The sequence below is a fragment of the Morone saxatilis genome, unplaced genomic scaffold (assembly GCF_004916995.1).
Source record: "Morone saxatilis isolate NCDOM2014 unplaced genomic scaffold, NCSU_SB_2.0 Contig21, whole genome shotgun sequence".
In the NCBI taxonomy this organism is placed as follows: Eukaryota; Metazoa; Chordata; class Actinopteri; family Moronidae; genus Morone; species Morone saxatilis.
The window spans coordinates 13,895,601-13,916,978 of record NW_023339774.1 but is presented as its reverse complement, the minus strand read 5'-3'; the positions used below and the strand labels follow the sequence as shown (position 1 = coordinate 13,916,978).

At 38.5% G+C, this 21,378-nt stretch overlaps 1 protein-coding gene across 1 annotated transcript in view; it reads left to right on the top strand.

Annotated features, from left to right (window-relative positions):
* The window catches only part of LOC118332891 (astrotactin-2-like), a 252,036-nt gene that overhangs the window by 43,620 nt on the left and 187,038 nt on the right, over positions 1 to 21,378 (top strand). The gene's annotated exons all lie outside the window — the stretch shown is intronic.

Here is a 21,378-nt window from a genome sequence, read left to right as displayed (position 1 = left end):
TTGTGATGATCAGAAGAATCCCACCTACATCGAGGGGGTACTGTCTGCAGTGGAAAACAAAAAGTACCTTATACCAAAAGTGAGTTGAGTTAAGTCAAGCCAGGCTGTACCATGCAGTGAAAACAAGGCTTCAGTGTTTGTCCTCCCAGCTGATATTAAAGCTTTTTGATTGGAAGCATTTCAGGTACTGATATAGTTGGTGCAAAGAGTAATGACTTTGTAGACAAGAAGTCTGGTGTGGAGCTTAAGATCTTTAAATCTCTCAAAGTACGATGAAGGCAGAGCTACGGCTGCACAGCTTATACAATGATGTACCTCTTGCTATATTATAGTAGCTCTTATTGATGGGATGCTGTGAGGGTGGGGGAATTTTAACATTTAAATTATGCAATTACCAATTGTTAGCAGGTGGAGTAGAAAGCTGGTTAGGAAGTGATTGGTGGGAGACCTGAGTTATCACTTGATCCAACCTTGCACCCACTGCTGTATTCTTGTATTGTATCAGTATTGTTTCCATCACAATATTACAGCTTTACGACTACGATGCGTAAGGATTTGCTATCGGTTTAAATATACTGAGGAAGTGTACATTCTCTCCGCTCTGGACTTCCTGCATGTTCACCATCTTATCCTCTCTCTTGCACTTGCAAAAAATTATTTAGGAACCTCATATCACTTCTATGGATGTCAAGTGCTTTATCTCTTCTTGTTAACTTATTGTGAATAAACCTGGCTGTTTTTACAGCTTTCTCCTCTTCTTCCATTTCACTTTTTCCCTAAATTAAAACTTTTCAGGCTTCAAGTCTCATGTTTCGCACCTATTCTGTTGTTGACTTTCTCTGCCTCACCTCTCCTTGCACATCCCACCACCTTCTCTATTTCTGTCTCTCCCCTCTCCTCTGTGCACCATCTTCTCGCTCTATCCACCTCCGCGTTCTCTCGAATCCTGCTCACAGCCCCACCTCATCCTCTCTCACCCTCAAAACACCTTTGGTGACACTTTATTTGAAGGGGTATGCATAACACTGTCATGACTATGCCATAGAAACTGACATAACCATGAATTAAACATTATGAATGAATATGACCGTTGTGTGTTACTGTTTTAACTGTAATATAGAGTTGGGCGATTGGACAAATATATCAGCTATCAGCAATTGGCCATTGCTGGTTGTTTTTTTTGGGCCGATTTTTGTCATTTTATTTTGCTAATTTAATGGTCTCCCTCTGAAGAAAGAGAGAAGTGCAGAGCAGCGAGGGAGATCGAGGGCATCAGAGAGGGAGTGACAGCGCGTAGAGCCAGAATATGTTCGGGTCTAACACTGTTAGAGTTGCTGATTGTTGGAACAGTGTAAAGACTAATAAAGACGGTTTGGTCAGTTTCATTTGTTCCTGTCAGATTTGAATGAAGTGTGTTTTAAGATTGGTTAACAACATTAATAAGAGAAAAACTTTAATGTAGTTGTATTTTCTGTTTAATTTAGAAAATAGGTGTTTATTTTCTTTATTAAAGCTGTTAGACCTTGTCACACGTAGTAAACTCACTGCTCACCTCTAATACAAGCTGAATCTACTGGGGTGGCGATTGGGGGGCTGTATAGGAATATATAGGCAATTACTGATTGTTGGACTGACAGTGGCCGGTTAGAAAATTGCCCAACCCTACTGTAATCACACTATTACATAAAACTTTAGTCTAGGCACAGTGATAAAAGCATTTGACAGTTATGTAACATTTAAACCTGCCAAAGAATGTTTATATCCCCAATGTCAAGTTGTCAAAACAAGGAATCTCTGGAGCAGCATCAACTAAAAGTTACATAACCAAAAGACAATGATAATAGTTATAAATATTCATAAATGTGAACTTAGGTTCATGTCTGTTTTCATGCCTCATGCACACACCGTCAAACAAATGAATGTACTTCCACTTTTTAATCTGAACCTCAGGACCCTCCTTTCACCGCTGTCGTATGGCTGCGAATATGGCAAAGGTACAAATTATGGGTTTGGGAGATGGATTATGTCTTAAATGGTGATGAGCTTTTATATCAGTGTATTACCTGGAATGACTATATTTTTTCCAGTGGCAATGACATTTTTTAGAAAGGCATTTTTTGTAGCAGACATTTTGAATTGATTTTTAAAGTAGGAAAAGCACAGGTATTAATAATAACAATAATAATGGCTCACTTCGGTTGAAGTGTCCCAGTAAGCCATGACAGTGTGATAGTGAGGCAGAATGCACACTAGGGAATGAACATGCGCAATGAACACATTGCAAAAGACAGCTTGAAATGCAATGAATAAGAAAAATCATTTTATTTAGGGATGGGTACAGAACCCTAGTATTAAACAGGCCCAGGAGCTAAAGACTGCATTTATTATCATGCTCCACCTTCTCTTCTGGCTTTTTTTCTGGGCTGAGCTTCTCCATATATACACACACAGACACAAAGAGCAGTGAAGTGAATAAAGCAAAGTCAATTCGAAAATTACTAATTGATGACAACTACGCTCATTATCGTTTGCAAGTACAATAAAACATTTGTGAGTAAAAAGGCAACACTATCAGTACACCTGTTCAACAAGCATTTATATAAACACGTCTCTCATCTAACTCTGCTAGCTCAGCTAATAGCTAGTGTGCTGTCTATCGCACATCACGGAGTTTCTTCATATTTTGCAGGCCTAATGCACAAATAACGTTGCAAGGCAGCTTGATCCATCTTGCCAGGCTTCAATCTATGCGTTTGTGGTAACTACAGTGGTACTGGACAAGTGGCGGCTCCCATAGGTTAATGTAGACGCTGCTAGCATTAGTTATATCAGAACAAGTGAGTATTTCTTCAGTAAAAGAAGAGCAAAGAACGGCGCTGAAGGCTTTTTTTGATTTAAAAGATGTTTACTCCCAACTGGCTTCAGTAAGAGTTTCAATACATTATGGTTTATTGATCTGATTAGTTTAAGTTTACCCGTAATAGATCAACGATATTTTCCGACGACAAATTCCTAAATGGTTTTGTGTAATAAACCATCTGGCGCAGTCAGGTTAATGCACAGTGCCAGGAGCAAAAATCAAAACAGCAAACAATCTGTTTTTTTTTACTGTGACATGTCAAAATGTCCTTCATGAAAAAGGTCTATTATCAAATCTGTGGTGGTCTCAACATTCCCCCATCTCAGTCATCTTTTATACAAATGTTACTTTTATTGCAATAGATAGAGTTTTTATGTATTAAATTCAATTTATTTTAGCACATTTTTATGTATTCTAATGTATATTTTTTTATTGATTTGGTGTGTCCATTTTGTTCAACGTATTTCTCTCTCCTGGAACGGCTGCTTCTTTTGTTGGCAGTCCAAAGACATGCTGCATAGCTTAGGCTCACAACTCTAAATTAACCATATGTGATTGTGAATGTGGTTATCTGTCTATGTGTGTTAGTCTTGTGAAATAGTGAGCAGTCCAGGGTGTAGCCTGGCTCTCGCCCAGTGTGCAGTGGATGCTGAGATAAGCCCAAGCCTCTTGAGACAAAGAAGAACAAACCATTATAGAATATCGATGGATTTATGTTTCTTTTGTTACATTTGCCATTTGATTAATTGATTAAGATGATGTTATAGTAGTTATAATAATATTCTCTTGCACTTCACTGTACTCTGCTCAACATTCTCTCACACATGCTCCATACCTCTCATCTTCAACCTATATCCTTGATTAAATAACAGCCCAGGTTTTGGTGTGCATGCTAGAAACACAAGATACAAAAAAAAAAAAAACCTGCTCTACAAATGTTTTCTCCATAGTGCCACCTGTGGTGTAAAACTCCAAAAGCTACCTTTAAAAGTCCAACGAAAGACCAAATACTTATTTTCCTGTATGAGCACAAGTTGGCTCAAGATGTGACCATCTATGTATCACATTTAAAGCCAAGTGTTCATGAAATTCATCATTCAACATCCTTTTTTTTTCTGTAAAAAGAGTTTCTAGTGGCATGGTATCCTATTTGTTACTTAGATTAAAATGTTTTTAAACCTACATAAACTGCAAATATAGAGCAACATTAGTATTTGTTGGAGCCATGTTTCTGGACATCTGCCAGATGTAAGTCCAATATTTATTCTCCTCTTAAGGTCTGTTTTTGATGACGATTAAAGTGGGAGGAATGAAACAAAACTATAAAGCTGCACGCTGTAAAAACTAAACTATAAGTGGAAAGGCGGTGATATGCTTTGCAGAGCTGAGGGGAATTGCAGAGTCGGATGATAATTGACCCTTTCTAAGCCGAGCCTTGTTTTGCTCTGTGCCTGTATTTAGATATACTATGTGCTAGGCTTGTCAATGTCGAAAAGACAACCAAAGTGACGTATACTGTATATGTACTTTTGCTAACATTAGCTTAAAATGTGGTGGTTACTTTTATCCTACGATCTTCAAAATTTGGTTGTCTTTTCAACATAGAACAGCATAGCACATGGCATATCTCAGTACAGGGAAGGAGAAAGTTGACCAAGCCTTGCAAAACTGTTATTGGAGCACAAAGCAAAAGGGATGTAAAGTACGGTCAATTAGTGAGTTTTTTTCTATCAGCAACCACTTTGAAATGTGTCATCCATTGTTTATTGAGTATAAAAATATTGATTAGTATTTAAACAGTTTGATACATTTGTGCGGGTATACTGTGTTTGCAAAGACTGTAGTATTGTCCTTGTAAGAGGCTGTCTTTATTTTCTTGGGGGTCTAAAAAGTAGACATTAGTGTATATGATTCAAAGAAGGAGGGAAGGAAGAGTGGGTGCATATCAAGGCAGTCAGGATAACGGGACAGAAGGTGTGGTGATTTGGCCTCATGGCCTCAAGGTGTCTCCTGGCTCTTCGAGTGAACATCACAATGTCTGATGCTGTCAGTTTTGGCCCAGACTGAAGTGTGAGCACTCTATTCTTCTGGCGTTGAGCTGTCAGTTTCTCACTCACTCAAGCAATCGTTTTCCCAACTCTCTCTGCTTTTTTGCTGTCCTGCCCCTACACTGTTTCTCCATCATATGAAAGCAACAGACACAGACAGGTATCAGTTTTAACACAGGTTAAAATGACAGTTGACTGATGTAGCAATCAGATCGATTTGATTTACGGTAAATTACTTACTTGGATAACAAACTGATTTGACAGTATTGTCTTTTTATTTTAAGATATACTCTACAGTGTGTTAGCTATTGCATAGGCTATTACTTAGTTTTTTCGTTTGTTTGTGTTTTTCATGTAACATGGTCCATATGTTCATTCAAACAACCTGACAAGGTTTGCATCAACAGAAGTGATTAAAAAAATGGCTGCATTGACATTTGTAAGAAAAAATATTGGCCTTGACAGTGCATAAAGGTTTAATCTTGCAAGGACATGTTTGTTACCCAAAGGGAAGCATTTCTTTTAGAGATGTTCCGATACCATTTTTTCCCTCCCGATACCGATTCCGATACTTGTGCTGTGGGTATCGGCCGATACCGAGTACCGATCCGATACCAGTATGTTCGTACATAGGTTATAAAAAAATATCATACTTATACCTGCATGACTGTGATATGATTTATCAATTGTGGTAAGGCCTGGCTTAAGGTTATAACCCTTTGTAAAGCATGAATACATACAGCAAATTCAAGCCCCCATTTTATACGTACATGTCGCCAGTCTTTACTAGTGGGGAGATTCAGTAATGAAATATTGCCACACCACCGTACCATGATAGTGCTAACTGTAGCTTAGCTCCAAGCCTCGCGTTAACCGGCTCTGACACACGTGTGTCTGTTTGATGTCTGTGTCACGGTGATCAACCCTCCTCAGTCCCTCCTAAAACAGCAGCTGCCAGGTTGGCAGCACAGCGCCACGTGTTTGCTTTTCTTTTTCTTAAGAGCGGGAACGAAGAACTGTACCAGAGCTTCAGACCGGATCCGTCAACACCTAGACTTACGTAACTTTAATAAATATGGTAATCGATCGGTGCCTGGACTCCAGTACTCGCCGATACCGATGCCAGCATTTTCGGCAGTATCGGAGCAATTTCCGATTAACAAGTACTTTATAATTCATTCTGCCTTTGAAAGAAAAAGACTAGAAGTGTGGGTTGTTGCAGTAGTTCACATGCAGTTTAAAATGTTTGATTGTGAGGTATGTTGAAAAGTACTTGCATAGAGGACACTACAGTACATTCATGTGCATGTTTGAAATTGTTTAAAATGTATTAGCTAAGATATTGTAAGCTATTATACTCTTTAAAACCAAATGAGAATTTTTTCCTGGCGCAAAAAAGGTTGGGGACCGCTTTTTCAGGACAAAAAAAAAACAGCTATTGCAAGGTTTTTATTTGTTGCGGTTGGCTTTTTGTCAAACTGCTTTTAGCCTTTGCTGTGCTCTTTTGATTTGTACCACAGAGGGAAGTTCTAGCAGGAGCCAAACTGTGATTGTAAATCATTGGAAGGGTAGTATTCTATATATCAATATCAGTGAAGTACTTCATTGCAGTTCGCTGCTGTCTGTCACTGTCTTAACTGCTGCCTCAGACTCTGTACATAAGTAAAATCTAGCACTTGTGCTGCCATTTCTTCTTCATTGTACATTTGCAACAATGGAAAGGAAATATGAAAACCAACAAACACACAAACTCACACAGTAATAAATCTGTAAACACTATCGAAGACAAAGATGATTGATAGAATTTAAACCATTTCAGAAGGAACTTTCACAGCTCCGTAGAAAGAAAATGAGAAAAAAATAATGTGATTCATGGAATTATTAACACCCAACACAAGACAGTTTGCCTCCGACAAGGAGTCACACTGGTGGTTTGATCAGACCTCTGAGATATACGGAAGCAACCCTTAAACAAAGGCCCCCATCCCACCGCTATGACTGATCACAGAGAAAAAGCAATTTTCTCCACTCAATGCAACCTCTGCACCAGACACCATCCATGATGCACAAAGCATGATGCAATATAGAAAGTTTTTTTGGGGAAAAAAAGAATTATAGGTGAGATATAATTGCATTCCCTTCTCATCAGTACTGGGAATGATATAATGCAGAGGGAATTTGAATATGGAGTTCAGAAGAAACAGCAATCAGTCATTTTGTGTGTAGCACTGTGGAGGATTTTTCAAAGAAATGGCATGTTTGAGTTCACTGGGAGGACAGGTAGTATTTTACCGAAATGAGATGCAATAAAAGCTGGCAGTTCAAAGCCTTTCATATGCCACGTTACAGAACATAATCATCTATTCCCTGAGATGTGGGTGTCTGTAGGACAACACAAAATGGAAATTGGACATGTTTAATTGACTGACTGGACATTATGTTGAATACACCAGTTAACCAATCACCAAAACAAAACAAATGACTAAAAACTAAAATGAATAGGAAACATTTCGTAAAATCAGTCTGGCTCATTCATTATAACTGAGCGTATGCCTAGGGTCATTTAATATTCCTAAGCTCACACAATGTGAAGGGAGGAACTACTATTCTTATCTCTGTCCTGATAGATATGCATGAAGATACAGTGCACCCTACACGGTTGAAATGGCGTCCTTATAATTAAGCAGTCACTGGTGATATATGATCATCGGTGCGGTGGGTCATCGAGACATTTCAGGCAATTGTGTGGAATCAGGGGCTACAGAAATTAATTTTCACCACACCCAGGCATGCGCAGGCATAATGCTCCTGTGGCTGAGGATGTTTTCAATTATTATATTGAAGTCCAACTAAGTTAGATTTTAATTGCTTCAAGCTTTAATTGTTTCAGTCACCTTTTGGTTTGTATGATTTTACATGTGTGTTATTGTACCATGAATACAAAATCAGTGCTAATTAAAATTACTGGTAGCCAGCAGCTTAAGAGACTGACATGAAGCTTCGACAGTTAAGAATTATCAGAAAAGTGATTCACTTAAAGAGCTAAATGTTCTTCTGTGCCATTAATGAAGCTTTGTCACATCATGACTGCTTAGTCTATCGCTTCAATTATACTTGCACAACACATAAAAGTTTTTAGTGGTATATAAAGGCTCATTATGCTCATTTGCCGGCTTATAGCATATATACCGCAAAAAACTAACTAATTGCAATAGCTCTAATGAATATTGAGAAGAACATTTATATGTGTGTTGTCTCCTCATTTCGTGTTGGTTTTAAAGACATCAGACTAGTTTTAAGACATCAGAGCATCACTGTTACGATGCATGTACCCAATTTAGAAAAAAATGTGGATTTTGCAGTTTCTTATTTACGTTGTTTGTGCTTATAGTGCATTTTTCTCTTTATATCATTTAATATGCTGCGCTTACAATCAAACACATCCCTATACAATACAAATGTACTATTATATGTTATTACCTTTCAAAATGGACTGTATAACCCTACTCAAAACAACTCTATAATGTTTATATGATACTATTGGATTGCCTCTCGCTGCTGCCTTTTGGCCAGGTCATCATTGTAAATTAAAATTGGTTCTCAATTGACTTAACTTGTTAAATAAAGGTAAAACAAAAAAAAAAAGCTTGGAAGCAGGAAACATTCATTGGGTGGAAATATTTAAATTACCTATAACTGGATTCTAATCGTGGACAGCAGGCTATAAGCGAAAAAAACTAATGAAGCTTGTGGCAGGATGTGTGGTGGATGAAATGTGTGACTGTGTGCCTTATTCAATAACAAAAACAACTGCTTTCTGTGGGTGGAAACAAAGATGAGAGCGGTAGGAGAGATCATTTATGGTATAGAGGCCATTTCAGTGCAAAATTGAATCACTCTGGACTGGAACTGGTGAAGAAAAACCGTGGTTTACCAACTGACCCGGACATAAAGTGATGATGTACCTCAGGTCTAAAACACGTTTCCACTACAGTGCAGCAGCATGTCATATGACACCTATCATTCCATGGCCCTAGCACACATGGATTAAAAAAAACATTGACAAAACATGGACTGAAACACAGATTGTCGCTCCTGAGTTATTTGATTACTCACCCGAAGAGAACAATCTCACCAGAGGTTATGTCTTTTTAAAATAATATAATATTGTTTTTTTTCTGTTTTTTAATTTCACAGCAGGCTTCTCCTTGTCTATCGTGACAGCTAAAACTGCTCAGAGACAGACATCCCATCAATGGACACAAAAAAGTTAGAGAAGCTATGATGAGCGTGTCTGAGAAAAGGCTGTTTTTCTATAGCATCAACAGTCGATGCATAAAAATAGAAAAACCTTTTGTTTCAGACCCTGATGCATGTATTGCTATCAGTAAAAAAATAATTGTGCCATCTGTTTCCATGTCTCACACGTCACTGGTGTCTTTCAGACTTTGTGTCCCTCAATGTCACATGCGCAGTTAAAGTTTAGGACGTTTCAGGACAGATTGAGCATCAAACATAGTGACAGCAAGAGTATGCTACAGGCCCCAGCCAGAATATATTTGTTAAATGAATTCAAAACTTATTAACAAAGAACCATTTTGAATTAAATTCAGTGGCTTGAAAATTTTATTAATATATATGCTTTTTGAATGGAATTTTCCTAACTCAAATTCAGTTTTGTTCCTTCAAGTTCAGCTTTCTTGAGAATAAGGGACTTTTTTCCTTGAATAATAACTCAAAGACAGTCAAAACACTTGTGGCACTGTGTCTTTGCTAATTACTTCAGACAATGACCAAGTCTTACTCTCGCAAGAAAATTGGGCAAATTGGCATTTAACCAATATGGCCCCATTGCCTGGCAGACATGTAGCTATCATAATCATCTTCGGCTATAGCTGCAGGCTGACAAGACAAGTGCACAACACTGTTCCCAAGTTCACTCCACATTGAAGAGACATTTTAGTCTGTGACAATCAAACAAAATCCAGGGCCTTCAGCTTTCCCCTCAAGCTCTCCTACTAACCCACTGAATGCTACCATGGGGAACGGCCCTGAGTTCCCTCCACCCTTTAGTCTAAGGGGATTCCCCAGTGTTCTCCTTAACCTTTCTGACAACTGAGGTCTTCTGAAAGTCAGCCCATATGTACTCATTCCACATATAAGGCTTCTCTGCTGCAACTACTTCAGTTATATTCTTTCAACCTGCTATAAGAGATTAACAGTTTAGATGATGACATGCCATCAGGTTTCGAGTATAAAAGCTATTGATAATAGTGCCAAAGAGTTGAGCAGACTATGTGATTCCATGTTCTAATCTATTTTTTGTTTTATTTCTGTCTATGTCACTGCTGTGGCCTTGCAGGATGTTCATTATAGACAATGCATGACGAGCGCAGATGTTTTATAATAACGCACCACATGCGTACTGAGCAGAGAAGATATTCCTCCCAATAATACCCCTCCAGGCATCCTAGTCGCTAATGTGGCCATTTATGTTTTCTAGTGCTACTGTAGATTTGTAAGATGGATTCTTGTGTAGCAGTTTTCCACAAAGGCAACGTACTTCAACATCCTATTAGGCGCTCACTTAAAAAGAATGTTAGTGTTCTTCCCTTTCTACAACATTGCAAGCACATTGGGGTGACCCTCTCATCCACTGGGACTCTCTAAATGTGCCTAGTTGCAGGAGTGGGCCTTGGTGTCCCTATTCCGGGCATAGTTCCTTTTGGTTCTTGTTGGAAGTCATAGGGGTCTTTTTGAAAGACTATTTGTCCTCTCATCTGTTTTTCCTTGCGTGTTCCCATAAAGGTGAACATTGGGGTAATGTCAGGACTTACCTTGCAGCTAGAACAGATTCAAATGTCAAGAAAACACATATGGTTTATATTTTACATGATTTATTTCCTATTCTGGGTTTCTTCTTTGTTTCCTGTAGAGTTTAGCCTGGTTAATTTGACACTGCCTCTTACTAAGTATATTGGATGGAAACCAATGTCTGTGTATACTGTATTTGTCGATTGAGGAGCATGTTCCAGGCTTTAGTCTCTCCTACTGAAACTCCTGCCTGCCAGATGAAAAGAAAGGATGTGACTGCTTTTGCATCAAACAAACACGTTACTCTGCACATTCCCCACTTCAATTCAATAAATGACCTGCCTCTCCACCTTGTTAATTGTTCCTAACCAGAGCCATTAGTGCTATGACATGCTGTTGGGGGTGATACTGTTGATGTAATTAGGAAACAAGGAATATAGTGTTTTATAATTTGCTCCTTATAACTTCATGTCTGCTGCACAGTTTAGTCATCAGGTTCTTGATTAATCAGTGTTTGTCCTTTGGATTTGTTATTGTCTTACAAATTATGTGAAATCTCTTGCATATTTTCGAAAAATCAGGCAGGAATAAATGCTGCTTCCCCTGGAAATTCTAATTATAGTAACCTTTTAAGTAATAACAAAGAAGACGACTCTTGTAATCAGTGATCTGTAGTAAGATGTGAGTTATTACTGTTATTAAGATGTTGTTTTTTTAAATTGCAGGACTTTTCATGATATGAATCACGTTTTTTATGCAGTTATCCTTGTACGTGTGGTCTATGCAGGTATTTTCCCAATACTCTGAGCATGGATATGAGGCCAGTAGTACACTTGGGGCAAGTGTAAAAAGTCTAATTTCCTTTAATTAGTCCGTAAGGAGGACATGAGCCTTGTTACGGACCACTATTCACTATAATCTTCTACAGCAAGTGACACCATATACAGTAGGTCAAGGTGTTCTTTATGTGTTCTGCTCGGGCCTGGCTCTGTCTCTTACATGTATCCATAGGGGAGAGAACGGTTCAAGCAGCTCTTCACGGAAGCTTCCTGGCATGGTTCCCACATGTTCTCATTCATAGCTGCTTTGTTCCCAGATTTTAGCAGGACACTAAACACATGGTCAGGTGCTGTGGTGCTGCTTCGAGGACTGTGCCACTGTCATGATGGCTTGGATCCAGGCTTTGGTAGTGACTTGAATATAGCAAAGAAAGGACTGTTTGTTTGTCTTTGGCTTTTTTAGTAAATTATGTCATACAATATGAAGTCATGTGAGCATACTTTTATAGAATCCTCTTCAAAGTCATGTTTCTACAGTAGCCCAGAATGGACAAACAAAAGACTGGAACAAAATGACAAAACAAGGCAGTGGAAACACTAACTCTTTTGTTCACTGGGGCTGCCAGAATCAACACAAATTGAAAAATCCTAGTAGCTGTTTTAACTAAAATAGTTGACATAAATTGTTTACACAAACTTCCTCTGGCTATTAAATACTCAACCAGAAGTGCACTCCACTTTTGGCTGTAAAACACCCAATATTAAATTATCTAAAGCTATTTGTTTTTGGTTTTACGGTCTCCCTAGTTTCAGAGCAGCTATAAACAGTCAATAGTTGGAATCATTGTCTAGTGGTGGCAACTGTTTGCATTTGCAACAGCCACTATATTTCATATATGGCATCCTCAGGTCAAAACTGCTGTTACCTTTTTCTTTTATATAGCTGGCACAGGTTGAACTGGAACTTCAGGGCTTGAGATCTGAAACTGCCACTGTGGCTCTGCTGTTGGATATAATAGGCAGGGCCTGGTTTTAGTGGTTTAACGTGTGTGACACTGTATCCTTATTTGTTACGACAGTGCAAGTTTAGCTAGTGGACGTTCAACTGTGCTTACCTCACACCTGGTGATACAAATCTCATTGATAGGATGAGTTTTGGGGTTTCTCTGGTTGTTTTGCTAAGCTTTGTGTATAATATGTGGTGTTATTAGGCACGTGAATGACTCTGTGCTACATTATGTGACTTTGGATACATCCGGGTCTTCGTGTTTGGGGGCAGGGCTCTCCCTTTCTGCATGATTATTTGGGATCACTCACCCCTTTTAGAGTTTGAATGGCTGTGTTGTATCCACCCATCCATTTTCTAAACCCCTTTATTGTGTGTACGGTCACAGTGGGCTTGAATCTACCCAACCACTGGGCAAGAGGCAGCATACACCCTGGGCAGGTCGCAAATCTGTTACAGAGATGACACACATAGACAGACAAAAACAAATTAAACACATCTTCACAGCTATGTGCACCTATGAGTTCCCAAATCACAGTTTGCATGTCTTTGGACTGTGGAAGGTCATGCAGACACTGGAAACAGAAAGTCCACATGCCTTAGCTGGTTGGTGGATTTTTAACCCATAACTTAGGATGAATTGTTAAAGATTGCATTCACTGGTTAAAATATAGGATTGCTTTAATACAACAGTTCATAGCCAGCTTAACATTCATAAAGGAACATATTCCGAATGCGACAGTGGGAGTATTTTAGTTGCATGAAGATGTAACTTTCCCTATAGGCCTATGTGCATAAAAAGAAAGTTATTGGTCTGTATAGGTGTGTATGTGTAGGCTATATACTGTACTCACCAGCTGCTAAGATACTGTTTAGACAGTTCTCTTAACAATTATCCTTTTCGGAGAACATCCCCTGACACAAAGGTGTACAGACATACTTGATGTTCCGCCACGTACGCAATCTACCTGTCCCTCCTTCACACACACAGCACGTGCATGCTTGAAAAAGCAAACTGCTGTAATAGAGCACTTGTTTGGCTGGGCAAGTGTCATGACCAAAGCAAATTAGTTCCCTTCAGACTTCCAGTAACTGTGGAAGTGAAAGAGGGAGGATACTATTAATAGAGACAAAACTCAGGTAGAAGTGGCTGCATCCCCCCATCTTTGTTTCTTTCCCTTTTTCTTTTGCCCATTCACTCCCCTTCTCACTGTCTGTTCTGTTGCCTGGGTAACAGTTACCGATGGAGACCATGAGTCCGGGGGAACAAAAGAAAAGTCTGGTGCTGAAGGGAAAGGATTATTGAATAACTGTGTTCATGCATGCGCTTTTGGCTGCTTGTGTGTGTGTGTGTGTGTGCATGTGCAGATGCTTGATTGATATGTTTGGACATTGTAATTCCAAAGAGTTGATGTGCACAAGTGTATAACTGATTGTGTTTGTGTGGAGAGGGGATATAGACTGTTTATAAAATAGTTTACCCATAAGAATTTTACATATCCATTTAAAAGCATGGCATACTTAACATGAAATTACAAGAGAGTGTGTGTGTCTTTGCGTGTGTCTGTATGGATTTCAATTAAAGCCTGCTTAATCAATGTATTGTTCAGGGATAAATTAAAATGAAACAATTTGTGGAAACTGTAGATTTGAAGACCATTAAGGGGAACAGTCATTAACATGGTCTCCTTAGAAATGTGTAATTGCAGCCACTCAAAAAATTAAAAAAACATCTGCAAATGTCTCTCCAAACCTGTAATTGCCCAAAAATACAATCTCACATTTAAAAACATATGTTTAGTCTAATGTTGACCTGAAATGTACCTGACCTTACTTCATATCTGTCTATTTCAATATGTATAATGTATTATATACTTTTTTTCTATATTGTGACAGTCAATTCGAAACAATTGGGGTTGGGGATGTGATAATTATTTATTTTATTTTTAATTAATTTTAATATTATGTCATAGTTTATTTACTTTGAAGCACATAAATGTGTATGTTCACAGCTTTAGTTGTAGAGTAAGTACAAGCACAATAGTAAGCTTTCCGTGCCGCTGTAGACAACATCATATATTTGATTGTATTTATAACCATATTCCTTTTTCACATACTGTACTGTTTGTTTGGAACCATTCCATGATGCTCTCATGTGCCATACTGAGTTGAAACGTGTTTTTTAATATCAAGTTTGGAAACAAGGGAACACTGAAATTAGTATATTCAGCTGAGATGCTTCTTTATGTTGATGCATCACTTCAGAGATGTTTACTATTGGGAATTAGACCATCCTCACTCCGTATCTCATTCACCTCCCTGAACTCTAAAGATAACAACTCCAAGCTCTGCCATACTAACTATCTTAAGCTGGCAGACAAGCAGCTTTTTTCCCTCTCATCTCCTCATCTGCTTATGTATCTCACTATTGATTCATCCCAATTCTTGCTGTTCTTTTAATTGCCCCTTGAAGCACAGTGATTAAAGTCTTGGGGAAATTTCCCATTAATGTATATTTGAACTGCTTGTTTTCCCTCCCCCTTAGTGCTAATGATAGCAGATGGGTTTTGCTAGCAGCCATTAATGACTCAAGCACCAATTGGGAACATCTGTGCTATTTGAATTGGACTTGGAAGTGTTATTCAGACCTGTGTTATCTATTAGCATTTTCAGATCAGTCGGAATCTATTACGTTTTCACTGCAGGAAAGTTTGTCTATTTTTTTTTTCCCCCCAAGCGTGATTTAAAGACAGACTGACATGTTCCCTTCGGATTCATATATTTTAACCCTGGGCCTTGATAAAAGCAAGTGTCAATAGGAACACTCTATATTGTATATAACATGAAATATGTGGTGGAGCTGCCATTGAAGTGAGGAGACATTGCTGTGATATGAGGCGCATAGGAGAGAACAGGGATGGGGAGTTTGAGGGGGAGAGCAGGAGAAAGGCCAAAAGTGAGTTTTTGATTGTGTCTGGCGTGAATGGACAAAGACTACCTTTCCCTTCAGCTGCTAGCGCTCGCTGACAGGTCTACTCTCACAAGCTGTTGTGGTAACACTTGGCCAACAGCTGCAGATACAAATAAAGGCCTCACTTCAAGCTAAACGACAGGGAATACAACAAGAGCTGAGGCCCCCAGCTGCCTCTGATGAAGGTACACAAGCACAAGCACACACTAACACATAAAAAACACCCATAATCACATATAGCTCCATTGCATCCGCCAGCTTTCAAGGATTTTTCTTCCTGTAGCAGAGGGCAAAGTCATTCATTCCACAGTTTTAGTCTTACATTTATTCTGTATTCTATTAAATACCACACAATTGCTCCTGATGGTACAGCAAAAAAGAACAATCTGAGTAATCCTTGTAAGCCTCAAATATGGCCCTCCAAGCAAAATTGGAAAACAAAATGACTGTGAATGTGTGTCCACCGTTATTTTCCCACATGCCTTTACAAGTATGCACCATTGTCCACACTTTGATGCCTGTATCTTTACAAAAGCAAAAATCCATTCCCTGTCCCTTTCACTCCCCAGCCCTTCTTTTTCTCAATCAAAGTCACCCCAAGGGCCTCATTGTCCAGGCCCTCTTATTGCCTTGTTATCAACAGCTGTAGCAAGCCTGTATTGGCCCCGTGTGACACCACTGCAAATATTGGCATTACGTTTCTAATCACATTTCTTTCTCTGAAATGTCACTGAGGCGGGCATGTGTGCTTACAGTTGGCTTACACTGCCTCAATGTGAAGATATCATTTATCTCTTCTAAGCAAATGAAAGAGCCATAATGTATTGAGGGTGGGTGGGGTGGCGTTAGGCTGTGAGGGCATTGCAGTCTCTTCTTTTCCAGCAGCACTAATTTGCCACAGTAATGAGCAAGCAGCGGTGCATGGTCATCAGGCAATTATATTTGGTTACCATGCAAACAGTGAGCATCACGGGATGTCATTATACTGAGAAATATACCCAGGCTCCATTACAATGGTGGGGAAAAAAAACAAATGCTAGCCATTAAATGCAGACCCCCTTTTTCAACATTTGTGTGATTTTGAAATGCAAAGTGGCTTTCCTCAAGGGATGACCTCATGAGCAGCAAACTGATGCATTCAGTTAGCCATTTTATATGTTTTTCTCTATTCAGTTGGCTATCTTTTTTTGTTGCTGTTGTTTTTTGTACTATTTATGAAGTGTAATTACATCAAATGAAACTCATGGAAGTATTCCGTATGGTCTGCTCTGTAGTTGTTTTGTTTGTAATGTTCAGAAGATATTCACAGGCCATCATTACAAAGAAAGAAAAAAAATGAAAAGCCTAATTTACCTTGAACCATATGCATCGAGAAAACAAAACTGGGAGAATTAAAAACAAAGAAAACTGTATGTATGGCCAAACAAAATGTATGTATGATGATAATTTAAAATGCCTATTGGGTGGTATAATGGAAAATGTTTAACTGAATGTAGAGAGATCAGCCAGGCTGGCCATCGCTGCATGAGACATAATGAAGAGGCCCCATTTCTTCTATTATGAAACAGAACCAATTTAATTGCTATAATGCTCTCAGAACTGTCACTGTTATTTTATAACTGTTACACATCAATATAAAGTACACAGTAGAAACAGTTAGACTACATACAGACATATTTAATTTTAGCTTGTTCGTAACAATTCACTGTACAACAAAGCATAATGGCCTTAACACCATTCACTTCGTACATGTGCGAAAAATTTCTGTTCATTCTGCCATAGGAAAGTGAAAAATGATGTGTCGGCTCCTTAACTGAATAGGTTCCTTCTCGCCCCATGCTATACCCTTCCACCAAGTTTCATGAAAATCAAGCCAGCTGTTTTTCTGTTATCCGACTAACAGACAAACAAACAAACAAACCCTCAAATTAATATATAACCTCCACTGCAAAGGGTAACAATTTTAGGTGTTTGTAAGATGTTATAACATAAAATACAAGGCTGTAGGAAACAACATGCAAATCAGTATGGAAGCATCTAATGTGTAGAAATCAACAAAAGGCATGAAGTGTTTACATTTTACAATCAAGGTTTGCAATTGCATTGCGGATACACAATGTATTACATTGTACATTTTGTGCTTTCTTTGTTGTGTGGCATGGTTAGATACAGTTTACTTACAGAACTGTACCTTTTTTTTAAAAATGACCTTGCTCTGCAAGTGCTGCATATGTATAAAGAACTCCCCTTTCATAGCTGAGATGTCATTTATCTCTGTAATCTATGGTGTGGATGCAGACTTCATCCTTCTGTAGAGGCCCTGAGCTTGGAGACCCTGAAACAGACTTATTGTTAGGCTGGCTGAGAGAAGAAAGTAGTGGGTGTAGGGCATGGGCTAAAGCTAGAAAAAGCCCTGTGAGTGAGGTATTGGGTGGGCAGGAGCACCAAACTAGCAAATCAGCCCTAATTCTCTGTTATAATTCACAAGGCTAGGGCTCAAGACAGCATTATCTGCCCTCAAATCTTTTCCCTGTGTGGGATAGAGCATTGTGGCATGTAAAAGGGGAGGATAGAGAGGTGGAGTAATGAAGGGATAGGACTCAAGGCGATTGAAAAGGGGATGGGGAGTGGATGATGGAAACATGTATTAGTTCCCATGGCGAGAGGGACAAAATGGAAAGGTCGACCTGGCGCTTTCCAGTTAAGCTGTGGGAGATTTTCATTCAGTTTTCAATCACAGTGTAATCAGATTTTATGATTAGGTACGGGCTTTTGGTCAGTGTAATTTCTCCAGTGATTTACATAGCCAGGGCTGTGGACTTTTAAAATTATTTTCAGTTACTTCAGAATACATTATTTCACTTGCACCGAATAACTTTATCTTACGAACTGAGGTATAAAAATATATTTTTTGCATAGGCTTTTTTAAAACATGGTCCTTTTTTACATTACATTTCTCAACAGCCGAACAAAACCTGTATTAACAAGAGCACACAGTGTTGATTCAAAGCCACCTACACACTTGTGCAGTATTGGAGAGGGGGCGACAAATGATTCTTGCTGAATGTAGATATTGTTATACATCCAAACTGCCACTAAGACAGTTAGTCATTGGATGAATGAATGAGACAGACAGCTGAAGATGTTTTCTACCTAAATTAAAACAGATTGAGTCAACATGTGTGCTAAAAATATTCCATTCTAACATCTTGTAAGACAGCTCATGTCATCCATCTGGCTACACTCTGTCTGTGTTATGTGTCTGAAACTGTTATTTCTCCATGTGCCCAGGTAATGGACAGGCATGGTTTCTCCAAGGTGAATTAGCCAAGTGGAAACATTAACTAGAGAGCCAAGTCCTGTCATTCACGCTGCGACTTCTAGTTGGACAGAGAGAATGGAGAGCAGATGCTAGGGCACATGCCACTTTAACTCCCTGCTGGGAGAGAGTGATAGGAGAAACAGATACAACACTGTGAGGGGGGTAGGAAGTAAGAATGAGTGGGAGGTTGACAAATAAAAGATGGTGACAGAAAAAAGAAGTTGCAGATAGAGGTAAAGAATGTTTTTTTTTTTGAAGGTCTTTGCAATGAACACATACATATGACAATGTACATGACGGCAGCCCAGTTATGTGACTGTGTGTACACCTGTGCTTGTATGCACGTGGCTGTGTTAGCTTGCATGATTGTCTAATGCTTCTACGTGGCTGTGGCTTTTTGTGGTAATACATTTGCATCATCTGCTATTTACGGTATTTATTTTTTTCTGCTTGTCTGACTGTCAGTTGCCATGTGGCTATTTCACAATGACATTTTCTCTAAATAATACACAAAAGATTGCTAGTCCACTCTTCACTTGGAGCAGGAGGTGGACGGTTGCTAGGTGTACTGAGCCATGGCCTCAACTGTGCACAGATGGTGGCTAAACCACAGAGCATGTGTTGGATGTGTTGGCTTAGAGTTATGTTGTTTTGCTGCATAAAGGAGCTTATTGGGATCATAAGGGAGTCACAGTTGTGCCAAGAGTCCAGTTTTTCTTCATCTTGATGCTTCACCAAGAGCGAAGAGTGGATCGATATAATTGATCATCAAACTTCCTGACTGTAAAAGAGTTTGATGTGGTTTGAGGGTTTGATTGTCTAACACTTTCATCCATTAAGTGTATGCAATTTGTGCGGTTGCTTCTTTATAACCAGTTGCCATTCAGGTACATAGCTTACTCATTAGGGATGTTCCGGACAACTAATTTCGCCCTTGATTAAACGGAAATTAAAATTTTAACTAGTGGACTATTCTAAAAGTAAGTCAAAACTGAGAACAATTTAAAGACTCAAACCACAAACACAAACAGGCTTCACAAGTTACTCTGTTACATAACGCAGTATATCCTGTTACATGCATTTGATGTCCGTTTTTTTTACATTATCTGCATTTAAATGTCAGTAAACGCGTTGGGATACTACTGAAAAAGGAAACATAAGGAAAAGCATATAGACTATAACTTTATTATGGACAACGCAATGTATGAGTAGGAAAAAAACGAAGATGTTGTTTGTGTTATTAGACAAGGAAAGTAATATAATTAACTTCCACTTTTTATTTTATATTTTTTCCACTGCTTTCCACCAGCACACTATTCATGTGCACACTATTTCGTACTAGTGAATAACCAGATAGATGAATTCTCATTTATCACATCATTTTTTATACAATATGATGATATTCACTATTAATTTTGTTTTTGTTGACTTTGTGTTGCTCACTTTTGTCTTGAATACAAAATGTAGCAAAGCATCTGCCAAAAGATCTGCTATTGTGGGCTAATTTTTTTTCTCTGAATGGGCCAAAGATAGGTGACACATCTGAGAGATCTGTGTTGACAGTGCTATTTCTGTCCTCGACAGAAGAAAAGCCATCAGAATCAGAGTCACATTGCAGAGATTAGATACAACTGCATAAATAAGCAGAAATAATATCACAGCAAAAACAGACTGAAAATGTTGCTACATGCTTGCAAAATGTTGCTGAAGATTTACTTTACTTTACAGGTTCTAATATGAAGACTTGTCATGAATTTAGGACTGCATGTACAGTAACAAATATAAATTATTCTATGGGACTTCAACGCTCTGCTTGAAAAGAAGTAATATAAAAATGAATGTCATATTATATTAATCATTTAAGAAAAAAATGTTTAATACTGAACAGGAAATTGCATTGGAAATAGCTTATGCAAATAATCTAAGTTATATAAGTGAGTACAGACCTCAGGATCTATTATAACTCTCAAACAGACTGACAGCTGAAATTTAACATAGAATAATTTATTCTAGCAATTTATGGATTATTTTAAAGCCTAACAAACTCCTACCTGCTACTTCTTTCATTAACACACGCTGGGTTGTCTACAATTAATCAGTGTTTGAGTATCTTCAATTCACATTTCCTTGACCTCTTGACTCTCCACTACTTAAAGTTGTGAAATAACAAGGTATCTGTGATACTGATGTAAACTGTCACAGTTGTGTAAGGGTAGTTCTGTATATGATCATTATCACTCTGAGAATTAAAAGCAGCTCTGTAACTCAATGTTTTTTCTCTACTGTGCCTATAGCTTCTTTTCATTTGCCTTGCATGTTAGTGAGCTGACCTTATGATAACTTTCAGTGTCTTTCCATTTTTGAGACAGTGAAATAAAATTTTTTTTCCATGTTCTAGTACTGTGTGTGTTCATTTTCTCTTCCTGTTCTTTTCCAGACCCATCTTGAACTCGGAGGCGGTAACATGAATGCTAAACCCACCCATCATATAAAATCGCATTTCAGAATCAGATCAGAATCAGAATCAGAAATACTTTAATAATCCCAGGGGGAAATTATTTTCATTACAAACTCCAGA